The sequence below is a fragment of the Amphiura filiformis genome, chromosome 1 (genome assembly GCF_039555335.1).
Source record: "Amphiura filiformis chromosome 1, Afil_fr2py, whole genome shotgun sequence".
Lineage (NCBI taxonomy): Eukaryota > Metazoa > Echinodermata > Ophiuroidea > Amphilepidida > Amphiuridae > Amphiura > Amphiura filiformis.
The window spans coordinates 99,601,383-99,620,109 of NC_092628.1; positions in this window are offsets into that span (position 1 = coordinate 99,601,383).

The following is an 18,727-nucleotide window of genomic DNA, read 5'->3' on the forward strand; positions in this document are numbered from 1 at the left end:
AAAAAATGATCGTCATTATAACGGTTGCCATGGTAACGGCGGCCATGTTGGATTTTCACATGATGTCATTGCGCGCCATTTTTCTCAGTCGTTCTTTGGTATTTTTTTCTGAAATCTGTTTTATTTGACAAATTTAGGTTTAATTAAAAAATTTACAGAGGGAATTTTCAAAAAAAAGTTGTACGGTTACGCTACTACGGTGCATTGAAATTAGTAAATTTGCGCATTTTAGCGGGAAATTTACGAAAACGGGTCGTTTCCATGGTTACCAGATGTTTTTCAAATTTTCCTTCTGTAAATATTTAGATACAGGTATGTCCAACATACTTGCCAAAAATAAGCTCAAACAGATGCACCATTACCAAGAAAAGTGACGCGCAAGGTAAAAAATGACGCGAAACGACATCTGGCAGAAAATAGCATTGTAAGTCTAGAAACACTTAATATGTTAATTAGCCAGCAATTATGCATATCAAATATTATAAAATCATGTTTCTGTCAACAATAACATTTATACTAATTATTAGAACTCTTTATAGGCAATAAACATATTACATTATTCAGAAATTAATTTTTAGCTGGAAATTCCTTAAATATCGCCCCTTGAAAACAATACAATACATAAGAAATACATTACGTGTATTAGTATAGGACAGAATTCAATTCGCGACTTTTTCGCGTCACGTTGTTCCCTTTGATTACTTGCAACTTCTGAACCAAATGTCCGATTTGAATCAAATAAAAAGCAAATAAAGGCCCAAATTCTATAGATTTTTAATTTTGAAAAAACATAAAATTACAAAAATACACCTATTTCTCAACAATCCTGGTGCAGCTTCCCCTTAAACTACAAGCAGATATATAGTATACAAATATTGAATGTTTATGAGTTTAATGGTAAGAATATTTTCATGAGGTGAAATATGGACTATTCCATTCAACGAGGCTTTGCCGAGTTGAATGGAACCGTTCATATTTCACCGAATGGAAATATTCTTTCCATTGAACGAATAAAAACATTCAATATTTGTTTTATATTATTCATAAATAAGTCCCCTTACTTCCACTTTACTTTATAAATCACCAGGACAACAAAATAAATTAAAAGATGTCTAAATGCATATTTATTTGAGAACAACACCCGCACCTATAATTGGCGAGTCGAGGTCTGTCGCGGGTCTGCCAACGTTGCTATGGTAGCTCCGCGTCCGTGCAATGGAAAAATAAATATTGCACGGACGCGGAGTGCAATAGTCTTTTTGCAGCGGGCCGCTAAAAATAGCAGAAATAATCAATAGTAGTTGGCCAATCAAATAACAAGAAACTTTGTATGAGTTATATAATTGAAAACATCAGTTAATTGTCAAAATGTAGATAGAATTTGCCCCTTCAACATGTCGATCACCTGAAATAATACTGGGTTTAAGAAATGTATTCCAAGGAATGTTGTTTATATGTTAAACGTATACGTAGGTTTTATTTTTCTAAAACATGAATTGAAATTCATTCCTCAGTGAGGAATATTATGATATATATAGAGGAACAAAACATGACAGAGTTCAGTATATATTCCAACTGGGTTCGTCTTTGTTTTGTGGTACATGAAGCCACGTTGAGTGGTATGTTGCGCAAACCAACAAGAAGTCAACAACAACAAGAACAACTAAGTCTGCTGTATGACAAACATAGGTACCGTAATTAAATATAACGGACGAATTCGGAAAACAAATAAGGATATATTTAACAATTATATAAAGGCCTTCTGTCGTGGTACTGTAGTATTAAAAGTATTGTCCCATATAGTGCAGTTATGTCCACGGCAAATTCACCGTGACCTTTCCAGCCATAAACCCGCTTAGATTAAACCGAGATATGCATTATAGTAATCGATTGTCCAATGCAAATTTATTACCACGTGATAATATTAATCCAATGAGTGATCGAATTGTCCGCTACAGTCGACTAATCCAATCGATAATGACGCTATTGACATGTACGGGCGGAGCTCCACTGACCGAGTTTTGGGGTATTTTTCACTGGTTTGCTATCATTTACTCATCACAGCGCTATCAGTAGGGGTCAATTGCCTATTGTGAGTGCCCCTGTGTTGTGTGCATACATGTAGGCAACAATAATTGCATGATGTTTCATTGATATGCTGAATGAAAAAAGAAAAACTGAATGAGTCTGTCTCCGTTGATGCAAAGCAGACTTGTGAACATCTTTCACAGTATCATACCCCGTGGGTAGTATGGTATCATCGTACATTGGTAACTCCCACCATCAACTTCGCCATTGACTTTCGCAGATAATGAATTTGTTCAAAACCTTTCAAAATTGGGAATAAAGTCCCAAACCCCGATTTTCAAATACCATTGTAACCATTTTAAAGGGGACCTTTGTGTTATAAACTTAACTTAACATATAGCTCTTTAATTGATGTTTGAAAATGTTATTTTTATTCCCACTATTGATCGTAAGAAGCTAAATGTCTGAGAGAGACTGTAGGCGTTGACTTTTTCTCGACAAATTGGCCAAATTGTTTTGATATTCAAACAAATTATTCTGCTGTCTTCCAAATTTATTTATCTAAATTTACAGACAATAAGAGGAATGCTTACAGGTGATATTCAGAAGAATATTTTCCGTCTTCCTGTTCCGTCTACTGGTTGCAAGCCTTAATCACATAAATCGCACTAAATAGTGTGCTAACATCATATCAGTGTTAGATATTCATTTTGAAGTAAAATATCCAGAGCTGCCTTAAGGGCTGGGGTATGAACGTTTGGACAGTATTTATTTTGGGACATTAGAGCACATCAGACATATCGAATTGCATTCTGAATACGAAGAATGTCATTCTGATATCAAATAATTTTGATTTTTGAAATTCGCAATTTAATACACATTTTATGGCAAATCATTAAAATTGATATTTTGATATTTAACAGTTCTTGAAGTAAACTTTATAAATCTGATGATTTATACTTAAAGTGTATGTAGGTGGGATGAAAAGCCGACGATCAATTGAAAATTTTGACCTTTCGTATTGAAGATATGGATTTTTTCCCCAAAACATTAAAAAAAATTAGGTCTTTTTGGGAAAAAATCCATATCTTCAATATGAAAGGTCAAAATTTTCAATTGACCGTCGGCTTTTCCTCCTGCTACATACACTTTAAGAATATATCATTAGATTTATATAATTTACTTCGAGGACTGTTATATATCAAAATTTGCAAAATATCAAATTTTTATAATTTGTCATAAAATTTGTATTATATTGTGATTTTCAAAAATGAAAATTATTTGATATCAGAAAGACATGCTTCGTATTCAGAATGCAATTCGATAGGTCCGAGGTGCTCTCATGTCCCACAAAAAATACTGTCGAAACGCAATAAACGCTCATTTTAAATCCCTTAAGTCTTTTTTTAAATACAAACGCCTCTCTTTGCCATTTACTTTTGAACCTATTTATTTAAAAGATTACATGTGGGCAACTGTTCAATTTATAAACAGTCTAGGGTTTATACCCAGGTTTAATGTCTACTTTATTTCCTGTGTACAGGAACCAATTTATTTATTTATTTATTATTTATTAGATCTTATTTTGCCTGGGGAAACCCAATCAGTGTGAACACTGTTTGTCATGGGTGCCCAGGGGTCAAACAAAATACATCAAAATGGTTAACAATTTACAAAATTAATAAATATTATATATTAAAATACATTCAAAATTACAAACTCTGGAACTAAAAGACAGATAGCAAATATATATTACAAATATAAAAATAGCATTAAGATACAATTCTTTTAAAAGTTCCAAGCTTGGCTGGAAGTGGTGTTTTAGCAGCAATTGGAAGGTTGTTGAATGCTAAAGCCCCCCTATATTTTCTACTGTCCGATGTGTTGCAACTTGTCCTGTAGCTATGAATGTCAGAAACAGTATTAAAAATATTGCACAGATTTGTGGGTAGACTGCCAGTAAGACTTTTGTAAACCATAATATTAAGGTGTTTCAAACGACGATCACAAAGTTTTTCCCAGCTCAGTCTTCTTAATAAGACATCAGTTGGAAAACGACGTGGAAGACCCAGAATAAATTTACCAGCAGTATTTTGAAGTACTTTCAATTTAGACAAAAGAGTATTGTTGGCATTACCCCATACTACATCGCAATAATCAAAGTGTGGAATAATTAAAGATTTGTACAACATGACAAGAGTTTTTGTTGGCAATACATTACGTACCCTTCTTATAAGACCAATACGCTTGTTGACTTTTAAGACCACTTTGTCAATATTTATACACCAGGTAAGTGATGGGTCAAACCAAACACCAAGATATTTAAATTGGTCAATTTGTTCTATTGCCTCACCTCTAATTTGAATGTTGAGCTTATCTTGGGTACGGGCAAGTTTTTGTTGAGTGCCAAAAAGCATGGATTTTGTTTTTTTGACGTTGAGAGTGAGATAGTTGATTTCAAGCCACTGAGCAACATAAGAAAATTTAGAATTCAAAATTCTGTTAAGTGTATCAACTGTCTTTCCCCTGACGAAAATAGCAGTATCATCTGCATATAAATCTACTCTACAATCAACACTCTTTAGGATGGTTGGCAAGTCATTGATATATAGGGTAAAAAGGAGGGGGCCAAGGATGGAGCCATGGGGGACCCCAAACTTGACAGGGGCCTTACTAGATAAGTGATTATTAACTCTGGTGACTTGAAACCGGTCAGATAAATAGGATGAGAACCATCCGAGTTCCAAACCAAGCACTCCGATACTTGCAAGCTTGTTAATAAGCACTTCATGGTTGACCGTATCGAAGGCATTTTCCAGGTCGAGGAAAACAGCACCAGTTAAATAGCCTTTACTCATATTATCTAGGAGGTAGTCGCAAACATCAACGAGACAAGTTTGTGTTGAGTGCTTAGGTCTGAAACCAGATTGGTTAGAAGACAGGATTTGATAATAATCAATATATTGATACAACTGATTATGAACAATTTTTTCGAAAACTTTCATACAAGCTGGGATGACCGATATAGGCCTGTAGTTACTTGTGTCCATTGGATCACCTTCCTTAAAGATAGGTGAGACACGACTTAGCTTCCATGCCGATGGAACTATGCCAGAGGAGAGACTCAAATTCATTATATAGGCCAACGGCTGAGCCAGGTGATCGTGACCAATCTTGAGGAGCTTAGGGCTGATGTTGTCAAGCCCTGTGGCCTTACACAGGGAGTTATGTAAGCTATCCACCAGTGGAGCTTCTGCGACCCCTACGCAGAACTTCCGATAGTGGATTATCTGCGCACGGTGGACGCAAGGAATCCACAGTCGGATTTTCTGCGCACGTGCTCAGAAACTTCCCTCCGTATATAGCTCCGGTGGAGTAATTCTGCGCACGGTCGCAGGGAATCCACGGACGGATTTTCGGCGCACGTTTTAATCATCTCATGAATTGTTATGATTTAATATTATTAAATGGTAGAAAGTATGAAATATTATTTATATATATAACTCCGGTGACTCTAAACATATAGGCCCTAAAATAATATTTCTTACTTTATACCATTTAATAATATTAAATCATAACAATCATGAGATGATTAAAAACGTGCGCCAAAAATCCGTCCGTGCATGGATTCCCTGCGACCGTGCGCAGAATTACTCCACCGGAGTTATATATATAAATAATATTTCATACTTTCTACCATTTAATAATATTAAATCATGACAATTCATGAGATGATTAAAACGTGCGCCGAAAATCCGTCCGTGGATTCCCTGCGACCGTGCGCAGAATTACTCCACCGGAGTTATATATATAAATAATATTTCATACTTTCTATCATTTAATAATATTAAATCATAACAATTCATGAGATGATTAAAACGTGCGCCGAAAATCCGTCCGTGGATTCCCTGCGACCGTGCGCAGAATTACTCCACCGGAGCTATATACGGAGGGGAGTTTCAGTGCACGTGCGCAGAAAATCCGACTGTGGATTCCTTGCGTCCACCGTGCGCAGATAATCCACTATCGGAAGTTCTGCGTAGGGGTCGCAGAAGCTCCACTGGTGGATCATGTACATACATGCCTTACTACCATCAAGATTACTTAGAATGTTAGATACTTCCTTGGCTTAGATTTCACAGAACCCGAACCGGTCCCTATTTGGCATTTTGGTTCCATCAGCAAGGTTGGCCTGGTTCGTTGTCACTGGAATGGCATCAGCAAGCGTTTTACCTATGTTTGAAAAGAAAGTATTGAATTCATTAGCAATGTCATCACCATCATTAATTACATCATCATCAACTTTGACACTGTGAATGGGGGTTTGTTGACTACCAGGAATAACAGTTTTAATTGTTTTCCATAATTTACGAGAGTCGGTGCCAGCATCTTTAATTGAGGACTCAAAATATTCCCTCTTCAGTTTCTTTGCCATGTTGTTCAGATTGTTTCTAGCTGCCTTAAAAACCTCCCAGTCTTTTTGCCAATAGGGATTTTTGGGCTGTAGATTTAAAATGGCTTTAGACCATCACAGTTGAAGTCACCAATACACAGAATTTCAGCAGGTGTCTTTGATGTTACACTGATACCATCTACTTCAGTTAGTACTGATTCTAGATCTTCAAAGAATTCATTACACACATCAGGTCCATACACAATACCAGCAAGGATTGGGCGGGAGCCAGGCAGGGTCAGTTTCACCCATTGGGTCTCTATTTTACCGTGGGTGGACTGAGATAAAGTGACCAAATTGGTCTCGAGCCTGGTGTGAACATACAACAAAACACCACCATAGCCGTCCGCACGATCCCTGCGGTACATGTTATATTCTGGAATATGGAGTTCAGAGTTTTCAATTTGATCGCTTAACCATGTTTCAGTAATACCGAGAATGTCAGGTTTGGTTTCTATGACTAAGAGTTTGATATCATCAATTTTTGGATATAATGATTGAACATTCAAGTTAAGAACTTTAAGTCCTTTTAGGGATTTGAAATTATCAAAGAAAGAGTCTAAGTCCGAGTTATCACTGGGTGGTACACCATGGTCCAATCCTGGTTCAGAGCCAAGTTCTACTTCGCAGTACTGAGGCAATTCCTGCAGCAAACAGCATGGACAAATCCAGCAGGTGTTTGTTGACATCCAGCGAAAGTCGGTTGGTGAGACCCTACCACATTTGATGTGACAACGGTCTTTACAAGTATCACATTCTAAATATCGATGATTCTTGGCCACTGGTCGCTCACATACACCACATGGATTTTGTATGAAACCTGGATTGAGCTCTACATCATGACTCAAGATGATTACTCTATGTAGATGGTAAGTACAGGTAGAGTTTGAGTAGTATGACATTGGTCGGCGAAAGAACCCTTCGATGTTGCAGTCTTCACTCCAGGGGCCGACGGCAGAACCACCTGGCCCTCACAGGCAGGCAAGAGAAGGAGCAGGAAGACAATTGGCCAATACATGATAACTGATCACCAGGCTGGGGATACTGAGTGATATGGTAACACAAAAAAGGAAAGATCTCACCTTATCAACGACGAATAACGTGCTTGGCAGAATTCAGGGATGCCAGCCTCTAGTAGAATCCCAGGAGTAAAGCTTCAGCCTCTAGAAGAACTTAAACTGACTGCAGTGTGTTAAGCTTAATAAGCTTAAGCTTAACTGTATTATACTGGCTGCAAGGTAGTCAAATTCTGCAACCAAAATTGGTTCAGATTTTCACCAGAATCGACTGTGAAATGAGTTCAATAAAGCATGCCAGTGGTAAATTGGAGTTCCCTTGAAGTAATTAGGAACTCCTGAGGGGGAGCCAGTGCTCAAATGGTGGTATTTTATAAGCAATTTTGCAGAGCAACTTGAGACATGTCTGCACAGCTCAACCCCTATTTATATCGTAGGGAGGCTATCCTCCTACGATTCTTGAGTTTGTACGTGGCCACGAGCTTACTTCATTGTCAGTGAAATAGTGTGAGTGCTTGGGTACATGGTATTAGGTTTCGATAAATGGTGGTGTAGTAATTAATGGATATTGTATTGTTTTCAATTGCGATTTGTGTAGTGGAGCGTGACAGGGTAGGAAAATGTGTTTTGGGAGGAGTTGATGATTTAATGAATGTGGTGTTAATGAATGTTTGGACTGGTTTTTGTGGAGTTTTAAGGGTTAATATTAATTGGAATTTGCAGTGGGAATTGGTAAGTTTGTTTAGTTGAACTTGGCCAAATTGTTTGTTTTCAGTTGATGGAGATTAATGGAGAGAGTATTAACATATGGATTGATGAGGTTGTGAATGCACAATGATCCCTTGGGAGTAGTAAAAGGTGTTTACCAGAAGTGAAATACCAGTAGGGATTTTAGGAGTTGTAAGTGCAGCAAGTAATATTGATTGAATGCACTTGAACCGAGTTCAAGGTTGTAGGAGGTTGTAACCAAATAATTTAGTTACTTTGAACTCAGAAAGTTTTGTAGATGACTTGTGTGATAGCTGCTGTAAGGTGAGTGGGTGCTGTTTGTGTTATTCTTAATTGTTCGTAATATGGGACGTTTGTTTTAAAGGAGCTGTTATATTAGTGGCAGGATTGGTGTGGCTGTTTTGTAATGAAGGGAGTGGTATTCACACCAGCTAAGGGGTGTTCAGTTGTAAGTATGCGAAGGTACTTTCACACTAGCTGTATTGCGAGAGGGGGTATTTAACTCGAGTAAACTGGGTATTTATACCTCGAGTAAAGTGCCCAGTTGTGGTAAGCGTGTGGTACTGTAGGCTTACCCCATTGACTCATTACAAAACGTTTGTTTAAGAGCTTTAAAGACAGATATTACTAGTACTTGAGGAATATGTCACTAACCATTTGCTTGCCTCATCAGGGTATAGATAGTACCCGGGAGATAGTAAACCTTAGAGGAGAAGGCCCTGTAAGAATGGGTGACCATTGGGAGAGTCTGTTTAATATTCAGTAGTAACACTAACATCAATCCCCATCGCACCAGTTCTTTTGCCCAATATTTCTGTACAATAATTGAATGACCTTTGAATGTGCTAGGTACAAAAACTCATATTCCAAAAGAAGAGGTCAAATTTGAGCAATGATTGGTATTATGCTGGTGAACGATAGCCTTTACGGAGATGGTGTCACTGTACATACCCACAGATTATAGGGACTGTGGTATATATGAATATGAACTTGACCAGGTCAGTGACTTTCTCTGTCAAAACATATTATGGTATTGTTTCAGTGCGAAAGGGTAGATATCTGAACAAAATGATCATAGTGCAATTATCTTGATTGTATCAAACAGTCAAAAGTCTTTTTGAAACCAGTTTTATGATGTAAGTTGATGTAACAACTTAACCTTTGTTTGAGATAAAAAGAGGTATTGCAACAATGTTAATATGTCTTCACATCCGAACTGGATAATATTTTGATGGATTTGGACAGATTTGTTGGGTGATTTGTGTTTGTAATTTTTGCTATTCGTGATGTGTATTTTGAGTTGTGTTGGTGGAAAAGGTAAGCTTCTGAACCAAGTTTGAACTGATGAATGCCAATGGAACATGTAGTATGAATTGAGGGAATCATTCTAAAAATTGTCAATTGATCAGAATTTTCAGCAGTAGGCCTGTTGATCAGAATGAAATGGGGGAAATGATAAGTACAATCAAGATCGCTAGTTCTTATTGACAGAACGAACTCATAAGAGTCATAAGTTCTGAATATTGGGGAAAATATCTCAGGTTTGGGCATATAGCCACAAAAAAATGGTATTTATAAACAAGCAACAAGTTAATAATAGGTCATCACTGGAGTGATTGGTTTCTGGCCCCCAGGTAAACCATATAATAACAAAGCTATTGTGGCACTCGACTGCCCATCTATATGCTTGTTCAGACGATCGCCTGTAAAGTCGCTTGTAACTACATTCAAATGTAAACTTGCATGTAGTGCCCGTCTAAACGCACTCGCATGTAGCTACATGCAAGTTACAAGTGACGATTTTACATGTAAGATATCTTACATGTAGCGAGCCCAGGGGCACTCCCACTTTGGAGGTCACGCGTATGTAGGGCTGTTAAGACCCCTTTTTCAGCGTCGCTCTACCCAAAACCCCATATTTTTTACGAACACATGTTCTGTCACCCGAAGGCCCCTTATTTTTCCATTTGATCTGTCACCCAAAGACCCTTATTTTTCAATTTGAACAGCAATTTTCATTTATCACTGATTTTGTTACCTATTATTTGACAAAACAAAGAAATTTGAAGCCTTTTTGAACTAAAAATTTGATTTTGAGGGTTTTTGACACTGTTTCGGCTCTCACCCAAAGGTTCCAAAAGTCATGTTCTCACCCAATGACCCCATATTGTTTACATTTTGCTCTCACCGAATGCCCCTTACTGCGAAAGTGCCAGCCCTACACCTATATCCATTTCATATTGAAGTGCCCCCCAGGTAGCGAAGTACATTCGAATGTAAGGCCAGTGTGAACAAGACTTGCTTGTAAACTCGCATGTAAGCATGACCTTGATGACCCAATTCTATTCTGATTGTGCATAATCATGGCATAATTTACCAGTGAAGGTCACTCTTACTTTTGAGTTGGCTCATAGACCATGTTGGCTTACAAGTAAGTCCCGTGTGGAAACACACTCCCTTGCAGCCTAGTCTCACTTCCCTGGCATAATTTAATTGCCGGCTTGCTTGTAAGTAGGCTACCGTCTAAACACACCTAATTTGCAGTTGGTGGTGCAATAGGAAAGGTTTTGGGAAGGATATCAGCCTTTGGTAGGGCATTAGGCACAACTAACCACCAACATCCTAACAACCAAGCCCCAACCCCACCTCATCCCCGCCCCCATCCAGAGTTACAACAGCCATCACAGAAAAAACCTACGATATATGTGGCTCGAGAGCCACAGCGGCTCTAGTTTTGTTTGCATTTGTATCCAAAGATTCAAATTGCAATACCAACCAACCGGTTATGCATCCACACTTGTACATTAGCGCTACGTATCCGCTAACGCAAGTTAACGGAAGCGCGCATAACGCGTTACGCGTGATCGCGTAAAATTCTTATACCTAGAACTTGTGCACTAAAAAGCAGCTAAACATTGCCGTATTATTCTGTACTTTTATTGTTGATATCAACAGAGAAATCTTCGGCCTTCTTGTAATGTTGAGTGGCAATGACTGAATATAAGCTTGTTTTCGTTGTTGAAAAGGTACCAATCATGTTCCGCCGTTGTTCACCGCCGTTTAACAACACGATCAGATAAGTTGCTAAAGCTGTCCTCGAGAAGTAAACCGGTAGTGGATACGGACGCATCGTTGATGAACAACGGTGAAATACAAGGAGGCTATATAAACATAGAAAAACAATATGTTACGTAACGCATTGTTCCTTTGATGTCAAATTGATTTGCCAACATTTTATTCATGAATGTGGTACCATTGTTTTGAACCAATGGGTATAAAAAGAGATTGCAATTTGAATCTTTGGATACAAATGCATGGAATAACGCACGGAGGACGCTGAAATTGACATTTAATACATGAGCTTACACACCACTGTATGATGAAACACAGAGATAAAAAAGACTAGTTCGCGTCTGACAACTAGACAGAAAATGCCGTACTGCGCAGGTCGGCAACCAACCACGGTGCGCCTTTGCTCTGACGTTAGACGCGAATTAGTCTTTTTATCTCTGTCTTTCATTATAGCCAGTAGCATAAATCGAATAATACTGGATTCATAGTGTCATGCCGCTTGCCTCTTTGACGCTCTGGTGACGTTTTTTACAATACACCGATCACTCCACTGCTTTGCCTAAAACGGCAAATCGCTGGTATAATTCAAGCCGAAAAATTATTTCTCCTTCTTTCGGGAGCGTTGTCGCTCGTGACGTAGAGGTCAGAGTCATACCGCCGTCGCTCAGCGGTAGACTCTTCGTTGTCAAATCGATTTCCCTTGTGATGTTGTCATGTTTCAATATTATTTTATATTGTTTTCATATTAGATTGTACTATTTTGTCAACCGGGTCATACAATACTCACACGTACGATGTTTCACGTTGCTGTCATAATCTATCCGGTTTTTATCTAACATTTTGGTAACATACGATGATGGAATTCAATACTTTTGTTCTGTTTTCTTTTCATTTGTTTTAAGGAAAGGAGATGGGTAAAATAAATATCTACTACAATATCAAGTTCGACGCTATTCAAGGTTACAATTTTAATATACAGAAATACGTCTCCTTTATTCAGTCTAAATAAATAAATGTGTTCTGCAAATAATGTATTCGATCTAGTAAGGTTTCCTTACTGCATGTAGTAGGGCAAGTTCCAGCGAAAGACATATTTATATTTATAACTCGATATTATGTTTTCTGTACTTTTTATGTCTCTCTCTCCCTGCCCTATCCCTCTCAATCTCTCTCTAACTCTCTCTCTCTCTCTCTCTCTCCCTCGCTCCCCCCTGCCGCTCTTCCCATCTCCCGCTCTGGGCATGGGATGAATTCAAACATATAAAATGCACTCATTTAACTTGGGTAAAAATCGTTTTGTATGTTCAATTATCTTTAATATATTAGTAATCGTATACCCTAACACATTGCCCTGTGTTTCTTGTTTAACTAAAAAAGGTAAATTGGTACCCTGATTTATCTAATGCCTCGATAGCAAATTGGCTGAGTATTAGGTCCTTATTATGTTGCATAAATGACGTATAAATGTCTTGGTCTTTTTTTTTCATTACACTAAAGTTTGGTCTCTTTGCTTGCAGCAACACATCCATTAGTGATTGTATATGTAAATCATCTACCATGTCTACAAAGGCACCTCAGGTAAGTGATTGATTTTAAGAGCTTTTTAAGGTTAACACACATTGTTCACCTATCACTCCCTCTCAATATAGTAATACTTGTCACTTTATTGTACACTCCTTGGTATCGTCCTCATCAATTCAATCATTTGAATTATTATAATTTCTACCATTAAATTGATAAATTGGAGCTGAAATAATTTGATTTTGACAATAATTTGATAATAGAAAGCATTAGTGCTTCTTGTGGATGATGTAACTAGCCCGATCCCTTACGGTTAACGATTCAACTTGTCATTACTGACTTGCTGGTCTTCATCCAGAAATGTGCGTTTGCAAATAACTAACACTAAAATGCAATGATATGGCATTGTTATTAATCTTAAAGGTCAAAATGACATTCAGCATTGTCTGTGTGAACATAACATTTTGATTCATCTTATCGATTTAAATAAATAGAAATAAATAGAAAATTATATTTACATTGAAATTTGCACAAAGTTTTATTTTGTCGGCTAATTTGTGAAATTGGAATAACAAAGTATTATTTTCGTTAAGGTAAAGTCGGTATTTTTATTTCCCAATATTCGTTTTAGCAATGACTACTCAATAATGATTGAGTAGTCTACACACATGATTACAAATACTATGGAATGCTTTTAATTAAAATAAAGTTTATCTTGTTTATCAAGGTCGCGTTTTACAATACTATAATTTTGATTATCTATTCAATATCATGCTAAATGAGCCAAGAATGAAAATTGAGGGTTTGAATAATACAAATAAGGTCGTGGCATTGATAATGTTATAAATGTAAGAATGAATCTCTCAGAGTTTGATTATTTTGCTGAATGACCTTTAGCCAAATCACTGCAAATTTCATTGAAATGTAATATTTCTATGTATAGGTGTATTACTTTCCATAAATTAACCTACTTAAAGGTCATAAAACATAATTAGAAATGCAAATTGAAATATTAGGAAACATTTTTGCCATTTCAAATAAGTCCAGAGATTTAATGGCTTAACTATTAATGTTCTTTACAAGTTGTAACCTCGGGGCATAAAGCTTGAATAGGAATTGTAACGAAGCTAAGAGTGTGCTCCTGACTCTTGACGTGTCCTTTGGTTACATCTTTAGAGAAATCGGAGCCCCTCTTGCAGTGAAACTAAATCTTCCCATGCTATTGTAACATTGACTTGCTACAATTGCGTCATACATCTGGCTACTATCTAGATGAAATCATTTTAATGGTGGAAGACAGGCTTGTTATGTAATGAATCGAACTTTCAAAATAAGTTTTAGTACACAATTAAGGGAGGAGGCTTACGCATCATACACTGGAACATCGAAACATTGAAACATTACAAAGTAGCGCACGAGATCAAATTAATGATGCTTAACCGTTATTCTTAATAAAGAAATATACAGGGGAAACAAGAATTACGCATCGCACACTAGCACAATTAAACATGAATTTACAAATGGAAACATGGTATGCATAGGCAGATATACCAGAGAAAAAACTCCGAACATACCTGCCTGTGCGGGGACTTGAACCGCAGACCTCTCGCTTGTCGGGCGAGCGCTCTATCACTGAGCTACACAGACTGTCCCTGATAAACAGGACTCAAGTCTGGTACTTATGGATATGACCCAGTCACGGTAAACAATGCAAACAACACATTACATACCAGTGTACGAGATCAAATAATGATGCTTACCCGCCAGCCTAATATAATCATAAACTTATGGGAAGAGGCTTACGCATCATACACTGGAACATGGAAACATGGAAACATTACCAACTAGCGCACGAGATCAAATGAATGCTACGAATGGAAACATGACATGCATAGGCAGATGTACCAGAGTAAAAACTCCGGACATACCTGCCTGTGCGGGGACTTGAACCGCAGACCTCTCGCTTGTCCGTACACAGTTAATAAACAATCGTGAAATGTTCTTGAACCAATGATGATGGAATGGAAAGGATGTCAGCTGTGTTGTGATGTGGCCTAAATCCAAACTGTCTATCTGATATCAATTGGTTTCAAAGGAGGTACATCTAAAGTTGGTTCTGTACAATATCCTCCATGAAATTGCTGATGATGCGGAGCATGGAGATGGGGCGGTACATAGATGGATTAGACTTCGAGTCTCTCCTTTGAATAGGGATGACAGATGCAGTCTTAATTTGCATTGGCTTGGGAAAAACAAAGCTCAAACAGCAGGCTGAGTGGTCTTGCAAGTTCTGCGCTGCACTCCTACATGATTCTTGCAGGGATTTCATCAGGACCAGTAGTTTTACCTCTATGTTTTGTGTAATGATGTCGTTAGCTAAGTGAACTAAATTATTCCCAGCATTCATCCCTTTGACCCGCTACTCTTAAAACGGATAAATCGATATCAGAAAAGTTTCTGATATTGCCCTGAACTCTTTTATGTCACTTTTTATTAAACTGTTATAATAGATGTGGTCCAATATCCTCTAAAATTATCACTAAGATGTTTTGGTGTGACCATTAACCACTCAAGTAGATTGTTACATCTAATCTAGTTGGTTGCAAAAAGCCGAAGTGACGTAGCGATTAAAATATAATGTCAACATAATGTCACTAATGTAGGTCAGTTTAGTATGACGAAATAAAATGTACCCGATCGCTATAAGATGATTTTGTTTTGATATGGACTATCCACTATCATGACATCATTAATATGAAGCTGCTCTAAAAATCAACGTTGCGTACGGGATGCATTACTTCCAAAATGAACAGAGAAAGAGTTCATTAAGTGTATAAGCGATCGAGTCGCTTTCTTGCCAGCACTAAATTCGTTTTGCGTAGTTAGAAGCGTAACCCAAGACTGTCAAATCCAGTGTAGGTAAATCAAAACAACTTTGAGAGTACAAATATTATTTTCCAAATTTGATTATACCATATGTGACCGTACACCACGAATGAGCCGTAAATGTCCTCAATTGTATTCTGAGTTACAGTGTACCTCAATTTGGTGCTACGTGTACCTCATTTAATGAGATACACGTAGCACCAAATTGAAATACCTATGAATATGACCTTCATGCCCATTTTACACTGTAACTCCGAATACAATTGAGGACATTTACGGCTCATTCGTGGTGTACGGCCACATATCTTAAATACGCAAATGCAGTATCAATTATGAAGACAGAATAAAACATAACGAAGGAAACATTTCTTAGATTCATTTTAAAAAAGGAATAGCAATAGCAAAGCACATCATTTTTGAGAAGGTGCTAATTACTGTATATATAACGAAACATGGGGTATACATTTTGTTCAGTTATTTATTTATTTATTAGCAAATCCGTGAATCAAGCGCCTACTTCTCTGATTAGAAGTCACATATTTCAATTTTAACTTAAGTACCGTATAATTGTTTTGTGTATGGTGGGCTGTCTTTGCGTGCATTGAAGTTACGCTTGTCGATTCGCACTCCAACAAATCTCTACGGAGATGTCCGACTTGATATGCTTTGACGATCGTAAAGGGGAAATTGTTGATGGAATGCCGCTTATATGTCCGCTATGGTGGGCATATGTTCGACATAATGTCACAGTGACGCATTCCATTACGCTTGGATTCCCGCTATTTTTGAATACTATTCATCAAACTTAAATATTGCACATATTGAGTGAGCCTTGTGCACAATTGCTCATGAATTATGGAGAAAATAAAATAAAAACTAAATAATCTTCATATACTTGACCTAGCGATCAATATTTATGACAGGTGGATGTGGAATTATGAGAGAAACCTAATGTAGGAACAAGATGGAGTATGAAATTCTTTACAGGGGAAAAAGGGGCGTCACAAAAATGCAGACATTGTAGAAATGATTGTTGGACTAAATGGTTTTAGATTTATTGGTTATTAGACGAAATGGTTATCGGACCAAATTAATGATTATTAGGTGTAGTGGATTAGATGGATGGGTTTAGACGAAAATGGATGTAGACGAAATGGATATTAGACGAAATGGTGTTAGAATGTGCTAAATTATTATCTGTGCCAAATCCAGTGACACTTCATGCAAAGTTTCCTGGGTAGCATTATTCGCTGGAGGGTCATGCAAACTGGCACTACAGCACTGTTATAATTTTTCAAAGTAACATGCTAATATCTAATACAATACATCGAAAGGTCAAACCGTTTCAAATTAAACAAATGTATGTACGTATACATTCACCCATTCAGGCAAGAAGGTTATATAAACATGGAAGGATATATTATTGCATTGTTCCTTTGATGCCGATTTGATTTGCCGGCAAGCTATTCATAAAAGTGATACCATTGTTTCGGGCAAAAGGCTTCGTCCATTAAACTAGTTACTGACCTGACAGCATATTAGCAACTGGCAGGTCAATGTCAATAAGTGATTAATAGAAAGTCACGCGTAAGCACCCCATTTGAACAACTGGTACCATCGTTGCCACATATTCCAAAGGTGTGTTTGTGCGGGTCTCAAGCCTATAATGCAGACCTAAACTGTCCATGTATACTTCTTTGTCGTCCACCTGACTTTCAGGACTTCTTTGATAAATTGCATGCCCTTGCTGATCGATAGTATCAAAATATGAATGAGGACAACGTATAAGTTCCTTGTACTATTACAATATAGAACCTTGGGACGTTATTTCAATGATAGTTTTCATTTTTGAGGAGTAAAGCACTCAAGGAATACAGACCTAAATTCGTTTAGTTTACACAGAAATTCAAGTATATCGTGCAAGGGAGGTTTAACGTCCCGGCAAACCCAACATTTTGTTGACATCATTCGCAAAAGGTTATAAAAGGTTATCAGGAAACGTTTAAATGTCGCGTTATATAAAGGGTATGTAAAGGGTATATAACGTTTTCATAACATTAAAAACATTTTTGATAACCTACTGCAAATATTTTAACATAATGTTATTAATTGTCGACAAAATATTTGGCCAAACATTTTTGCAAAAAATAGTTCATAATAATATTTTGAAAAGAATTAAAAATATTGTTGCAGTGTGTTTTCATACAAAACGTTTAAATAAATTTTATGACCCGACATTTACTGTTTCATAAACATTTTTACCTAATCCAAAACCCAAAATACAACTTGTTAAAAACATTTTTAAAACGTTTTTGTGTTTGCGTTTTTGTGCCGAACATATAGATTTCCGACAATCATTTTATAGGAAATATGGTATAATATCCCACTTTGAAAATGATGCCAACTCGAATCGAATGATCTAGTGGCAGACAGATGATAAAGCTACCATGATAATCCTTGATGGTGCATTACTTCTAATCGAAACACATTTTGAAGGACATTGTATAGAAGTAAACTCCTTTAAAACATGAAAGTCTTGAAGGGGATCGTTATTGCCTTTAATACTGAAATACCACTATAAATATTATTTACTTTATTGCAAAATTGCACCATCTTTAACTGTTGAATGTCAGCAAACTTGATAAGTATGGTATTATAATGAAGAACACTTTCTATGGGTGCTAATTCAAACAGTAATATGTAAATTAACATTCTTAAGAAAAGTCAAGACTTTCACACTCACGTATACACACCGATGCAAATAAGCCTAACTGTCAGAGTGAATGAGTGCAATTTGCAATGCATGAAATTTAGGTATTACATTTTCAAATACAAAGAGAACATTTTGTTAATGAAGAAACGCCATAACAAAGCGTGCGAGGCAATGGCCGACTCTGTGATGTGTCTATGCAATGTACCAGGCTACCAGCTGAAAAAATCAAATGGTACATTATGATCACTCAGGTGTTAGCCTGATCGGAACTGACTGTGAGGTCTTTGTCATCCATTGCATTTGCCCCAC